A 7,561-nucleotide genomic window follows, 5' to 3' on the forward strand; every position below is an offset into this window, starting at 1 on the left:
ACATTTTGGCATGAACATTGAGGATTTCCACCATTAAAAAGCAGTCAACTGGGTGGGACTTTCCTATTGGTTAAGAAAGTATCACATGATTCCATCCAGGTCATCAACTGGGTGGGGTTTCCTATTGGTTAAGGAGGTATCACATGATTCCATCCAGGTCATCAACTGGGTAGGACTTTCCTATTGGTTAAGGAGGTATCACATGATTCCATCCAGGTCATCAACTGGATGGGACTTTCCTATTGGTTAAGGAGGTATCACATGATTCCATCCAGGTCATTAACTGGGTGGGACTTCCTATTGGTTAAGGAAGTATCACATGATTCCATCCAGATCATTAACTGGATGGGACTTTCCTATTGGTTAAGGAAGTATCACATGATTCCATCCAGGTCATTAACTGGATGGGACTTTCCTATTGGTTAAGGAAGTATTACATGATTCCATCCAGGTCATTAACTGGATGGGACTTCCTATGGCAGGGTTCCCCCACACGGCAGCCCGCGGGCCGAATTTGGCCTGGTTTTATTTGGCCCCCAAAGATTTCTGAGCAACAAAAACAAAAGTGTGACATGAACGGACATGAACGATTGTAAAAACCCCAGCTCCAAGTGATTTTAATTCAAGAAATCTGTTCCCAAGTATAATAGAGAGACACGCGATCGTATAAAAATATAAGCAAGGAGGTCCATTTGCCGTCTACAAATGATTTGTATTTCTGTTCCGGTCCCCCCGACATTCCGCTCAAGAAAAATAAAAATCGTCATGCGGCTGAATCTAGTTGATGATCCCTGTCCTATGGGGTTGAGGAAGGATGGCATGATTCCATCCGGGTCATCGGGAGGAATCGGCCAATTAAAATGATACTTGCGAGAAAACGTTCCATAACTGCAGGTTAAAGTTAAGTCACCAACCTCGACTTTAATAACTGTTCCAACACCACCCCTCTAGGTGGCAGTATGGTGGCACATCACCGACCACGAGCTCACGAAATTACTCGCCCCCTGCTAAAGAAGCGGTCGTCAGCTGGACGGAGAAAGAAGCTCTGGGGCTGAACATTGTCGTAAAAGAAAAAGAAGAGGAGTATATTACAATAAAAGGAGAGCAGGACGTTTTCAGAATGAAAAAGGAGGAAGAGGAGGCTTTCACATTGAAAGAAGAAGAGGATGATATAGTGAAAGAAGAGAGAGAACCTTTTGGAGTGAAAGAAGAAGAGGATGATATAGTGAAAGAAGAGAGAGAACCTTTTGGAGTGAAAGAAGAAGAGGATGATATAGTGAAAGAAGAGAGAGAACCTTTTGAAGTGAAAGAAGAAGAGGTAGAATCTTTCAGAATTAAAAAGGATGACGAGGAGCTTATCACGTTGAAAGAAGAGGATATTATAATGAAAAAAGTGGAAGGACCTTTTGGGGTTAAAGAGGAAGAGGAGGCTATTTCAATAAAATAAAAGAAGGAAGATGTTTTGGGAGTGAAATAGGATGAGGAGGACGGAATGGAGGAGGAGACTGAAGATCTGACCAGTGAGTACTGTCTTAAAACCAGGGGCACAAACTATGTCGTTGTTGAACTAATGTGGGATTTTTAAGTGGCATTCTACTGAAGTTCTACACTTAAATATGTTGTTCAGTACTGTAGGAATTGTTAAAGGGGAAAACTGTGATTAGTACATGCAGTTTTTTAAAAACTTTTAAATTAACGATATATAGCCATTGATTCTTGGAGAATATACAGTGCCTTCAGAAAATACTCACACCCCCTTGACTTTTCCCCACATTTTGTTGTGTTACAGCCTGAATTAGAACATTGATTCGTGTGAGATGTTGTGTCACTGGCCTACATACAATACCCCATATTGTCGAAGTGAAATTTCATTTTTTTTTTATTTTTACAAATGAATAGCTTACATGTCCTGAGTCAATAAGTATTCAACCCCTTTGTTATTGGCGAGCCGAAATAAGTTCAGGAGTAAAAAATGTCCTTAAGCCACATACGTTTAATAGAATCACTATGTGTGCAATAATGGTGTTTATCATGCTTTTTGAATGGCTACTTACTCTCTGTACCTAGGGCTGTGCGATATATCAAATTCAAAATCATTTTTTATTTTTATGAGCGTTATTTTTTTGTCCGCTTGTTTTTCATGTTGCCTTTTTTGGTCTCGTCTCCTTCGCTCCTTCTGTGCCCGTGTCCCATTTACCACAGAGGTTAGTATATAATAGTGGTATACCGAAACTTCTGTGCTTTTTCCACACAAAACAAAGTGTGCCCAGCCTTTCATTCTAATAGTAATATATCATGTTGTTGACCTTCACCAGATGCCCAGCCTTTCATTCTAATAGTAATATATCATGTTGTTGACCTTCACCAGATGCCCAGCCTTTCATTCTAATAGTAATATATCATGTTGTTGACCTTCACCAGATGCCCAGCCTTTCATTCTAATAGTAATATATCATGTTGTTGACCTTCACCAGATGCCTTTCATTCTAATAGTAATATATCATGTTGTTGACCTTCACCAGATGCCCAGCCTTTCATTCTAATAGTAATATATCATGTTGTTGACCTTCACCAGATGCCTTTCATTCGAATAGTAATATATCATGTTGTTGACCTTCACCAGATGCCCAGCCTTTCATTCTAATAGTAATATATCATGTTGTTGATCTTCACCAGATGCCCAGCCTTTGACAGGAAAACAACAGTTGGGAAAAGGCTTCTATTTAAATGGGGTTCCATTTCAAGTTGTTGACACAAAGACGTATGAATGCCACCAAGAGGAAAGACAGACAAACAAAAGCCAAAGAGAAATATGAGGCTGAAATTAACAAGAAGACTGTAATTGCAAAGACAGATCACTGTAATTTATACCATACATATTTACAACACTAATTTCACTTGAATTATGTTGAATTACTAACTAACAATGGAATGTTCCTCAACAAAATGGAATAAGATGGGACTTTAAAATGGGTTTATCTTGTTACAGCGCCAACATCTGGCCAATCAATGTAATTTTGTAAATGCCAGATCTCAATGGCAAGAGGCATCATTCACCCATGTTTCGTCAAAATCAGGCCAGTGCTGTCTGAGATATCGCACGTGACTAAGGTACGAACTAACTAACATACAGTACTAACGGAATAAGACTGTTCCAAAATTCATCAAAGGCAACAATTAAGAGCAGCTTGGCAGGGTGAAGAGCTTTGCTTGACGTTCTGCCCCTGAACAGACAGTTAACCCACTGTTCCTAGGCCGTCATTGAAAATAAGAATTTGTTCTTAACTGACTAGCCTAGTTAAATAAAGGTAAAATAAAAAATAAATAAAATGTACTAATTGGTTTCATACAACCGCTCTCAATTCCCCCCTATGGGGTCAAATTCACGCCATGTGTATTGAATTCAAAATGAAATAAATCGTGAAAATGAAAAATAAAGTTGTGAATGTAAACATATTTAAAAATTCAGAAAAAAAAAGAATGTAAAAAGACATCAAAAGCAAAACACAAAAACTTGTAAGCAAATAATTAATTAAATCGACTTCAATGACGGCAGTCTCAGACTGAAGTCTGTAGCGAACGACAGAACAGTGGAATAATTCAGTATGAGCCGACAGGCCACTCTGTCGCTAAACTTTCCTAAGAGAAAGTGACATATGTTTTTGTTTGGTGCGGCGATAGAGAGCTGCATGAACTAGGGCTTAAATGCTCATGCGGATGTGCTGTAAAATAAAATATAATTGTATTGTCCACATACACATAATTAGCAGATATTATTGCGGGTGTAGCGATATGCTGGTGTTCCTAGATCCAACAGCGCAGTAGTATCTAACGATTCACAACAATACACACACATCTAAAAGTAAAATAATGGAATTAAGAAAGATATAAACATTAGGATGAGCAATGTCAGAGTGAATATAGTAGAATACAGTATATACATATGAAGTGAGTACAACAGTATGTAAACATTATTAAAGTGACTAGTTTCCCTTTTTTTTAAGTGCCCAGTGATTCCATGTCTATGTACATACGCCGGCAGCCTCTAAGGTACAGGGTTGAGTAACCGAGCGGTAACCAGTTGTGATAGTTAAAAAACAGTCTGATGGCCTTGAGATAGAAGCTGTTTTTCAGTCTCTTGGTCCAAGCTTTCTAGATGTCTCGTCATTGGTAATCAGGCCTACTACTGTTGTGTCTTATAGTATTTATATCTCTCTCTCTCTCTTTACAAAATCTGCACTAATCCATCAACACACGCGTCTCTGTATGTTTACATAAAATATTACACTTCAATGAAACAAATCTTTGCCGCCCCAAAATAAAATAAATACTACCGCGTTACCCCCTCCAGTCAGCAGATGGCGATATGCCGATTTCAGGCGATACCGCCAGTGTGACGTCTAATGTAGTGGACGGGACACTTCATAAACAGTCACACATTTGGTCGGCAACCTGCGTAGCCAACATTCCCGAAAACATCAGTCACTGTGTTTTAAACATACGTCTTCCGTGTCTATTTGTTGGCCCATTTAATGTAACGTTAATATTTACGTTGTTTGTCAGGTAGCTGGCTTGCTAAGTTAGCTTTGCACTAGGCTAATCGCTAATGCTAAGTAGCTAGCGAGCTAACATCCCCGATCATGAGTTCACTTCGCTACTCCACTCCTGCTGAAGAAGAGGGGGTCTGCTGGACGGAGAAAGAAGAAGAGGCTGTCACAGTTAAACAAGAAGTAGAGGATGAGGCTGTTACTGTGAAAGAAGAAGATAAAGAACTTACTGTGACAGAGAAAGAAGCTTCCAGAGTGAAAGTGGAGGAGGAAGGAGTTTTCGGAGTGAAGATGGTGGGGAAGATTACTGGCACGGAGGAAGAGGAGACGGGAGGTCTGAGTAACACCAGTAAGTAGTGTCTTAAATATGGGGGCACAAACTCTTCAGTCTTTGAAGATTGCTAGGTCACATGCTTGAAGACGAGGTATTGAAAATGTAAAGTTACTAATATTTATATATAACGTGTAAGTGCTTTTTGGGGAAACCATAGGGTGAACAATCCTATGGGAAAACCTACCCTGTGAACGATCCCAAGTTGGTTTTAGGTTTCTCGGTCACATTGTGAATGAGCTTTTGAAATTAAGTGATTTGTTAAAAGTATATATATTTTAATAGAGTGTTCAACATGCCTTTCAATCCCGAAATGACAAAATAGCTAAAACTTTTGAAAACCTTTATTGATGTGGTCAACACTTAGAGAACCATTACCTTACCAACATGGAGACATGAATGGGCTTTAGTGATGTGGTAAACACTTAGAGAACCATTACCTTACCAACATGGAGATGTTGGGCTTTATTGATGTGGTAAACACTAAGAGAACCATTACCTTACCAACATGGAGACATGAATGGGCTTTAGTGATGTGGTAAACACTTAGAGAACCATTACCTTACCAACATGGAGATGTTGGGCTTTAGTGATGTGGTAAACACTTAGAGAACCATTACCTTACCAACATGGAGACATGAATGGGCTTTAGTGATGTGGTAAACACTTAGAGAACCTTACCAACATGGAGGCATGAATGGGCTTTAGTGATGTGGTCAACACTTAGAGGGTAGCCTAGTGGTTAGAGCGTTGGACTAGTAACCGAAAGGTTGCAAGTTCAATTCCCCGAGCTGACAATGTAGAAATCTAGCGTTCTACCCCTGAACAAGGCAGTGCCCCACTGTTCCTAGGCCGTCATTGAAAATAAGAATTTGTTCTTAACTGACAAAAAAAAAAATACCTTACCAACATAGTTTGCTGACTCATAATGTCTGTCTCCTATTTCTTCCAGATGAAGCTAAGGGCCTCTCTTTACCAAAACACACATTTCTCATTACCGCATCAGGTAATTTTCAGCGTGTCCGCGTGTGGCAACCTCTTCAGTACCTGCGAACTGAGGCGAGGATATCGGTCTGTGATATTGCAAAGTGTTTCACCAGTGGGAGTCATCGGGTCAGTTGCTGGACTGACGCCATTAGTGTCATTGTAAGGGTTGACAGTCCCCCACAAAGCGGAAGGTGTAGTGTTTGCGAAAGTGTCCGAAGGGCAAGAGAAGTTCATCTCAACTACCATATTGCACGACTGCAAGGAGGAGGGAAGTTGCTCTTTCACAGAGACAGCTGGCTCGAAATCATGAAAAGAATGGTCAATCAGATTGGCTGATGGAATGTGTCGAGATATTGTAATATCTCCTTGGATCGGATTCTGCCCCAAGAGGTTTCTAAACGTCTTTTTCCCAAGAGGTGCTTTCGACAGAAACCCCTGGTGAATGACTGCGTTGCAGCTAGCGTTAGGGGAAGACAGTGTGGTCGGTGGAGAAGGCACTGTAGCCTGTGACCATACCTGGTTGGTTTTCCAATCCATCAATGGGAGTAACCGATCCATCAAGTCTGCTCCAAGTAGCAGGGGTACCCGTTTCGAGGCTGGTAACATACACAGGGTGAACGAGCGATACGTCCTTGAAGTGTAGTTTCAGCATGACTCTCAATGTGAGAGGCGAGGTAGTCTGAGTGACCCCTCGAAGTGTAGTGTCGCATCGTTCCACTTTTAACCAACGTTTAGCTGGCTTCAAAGCTCTTTTGAAATCATCGAACAATGTTTGAGAGATGAGTGATATCGTCGCGCCTGAATCAATTAGCGCATGACAAGTTAAGCAGTCCTCCAGGCTGTTTAGTTTCGTGATTAGTGGACATATTCCCCACAAAGTGGAGGGGTCGTTCGCATAGACGTGATGTGTCATTTCTGTTCAAGGTGGAAGCAGATCGACTTTTCAGATTTTGAGTGGGCTTGGCTTTAACAAAGTGTTTGACCTTTTTCTTCGCAACCTTTGTAACAGAGTCTTGTTTCTTGATCAAGTGGGCCCTGGATAGGGTCTCGAGTGAGAGCGGGAGAGATTTGAATTTTAACGTCCCTGCTATGGTTGTTATTTCCTACGGACCTGGTGTCTGGTAATTCCCCGTCTAATCCTTGTGACTTATCTTTGACCCTTTTCTCAAATGTTTCTCGCTTTAGTTCTTCACGTAGTAGAACGTCTGGAGAACATTGGTCTACGTTTTGATCATCCTTCAACCCTTTGTTACCCTTGTGCTCTGACTCTTTGTGTGGGTTGGGTGCAGGAACGTAGCAAACAGGTCGATTGTAGCGGTAGTTGTTTTGATGGCGACGTACTTTACAGTCGACCGCGTTGATTATTGGATTTGTGGTGGAAACCCTTGTTGTGCGCCATCTCTCAGCGCTCCAATACCTGATAATCCTCTAACTGGAGTGAGTGCTCCTGGTCAAACTTCAAAACCGAGTGGTCAGGGCTCTTAGCGTTTGCGAGCTTTTGATGCCTCAAAAGCTGTGCTTGCAAGCTCTCTGAGTTGTAAGATAGGCAAGCCAACGTGGGCTGCAGGGCCCAAGTAGGTAATGAAGGTGGGTACATATTCGACAGAAACATTTGTTTAAAAGGTAACAGGTCTTCCATGCCTGTTTTAGTGAGTAGGCCAAAGTAAGCTGAACGAAGCCTATGATAGTATTGCTA

This window comes from Oncorhynchus clarkii, unplaced genomic scaffold, assembly GCF_045791955.1.
Source record: "Oncorhynchus clarkii lewisi isolate Uvic-CL-2024 unplaced genomic scaffold, UVic_Ocla_1.0 unplaced_contig_6265_pilon_pilon, whole genome shotgun sequence".
NCBI lineage: Eukaryota > Metazoa > Chordata > Actinopteri > Salmoniformes > Salmonidae > Oncorhynchus > Oncorhynchus clarkii.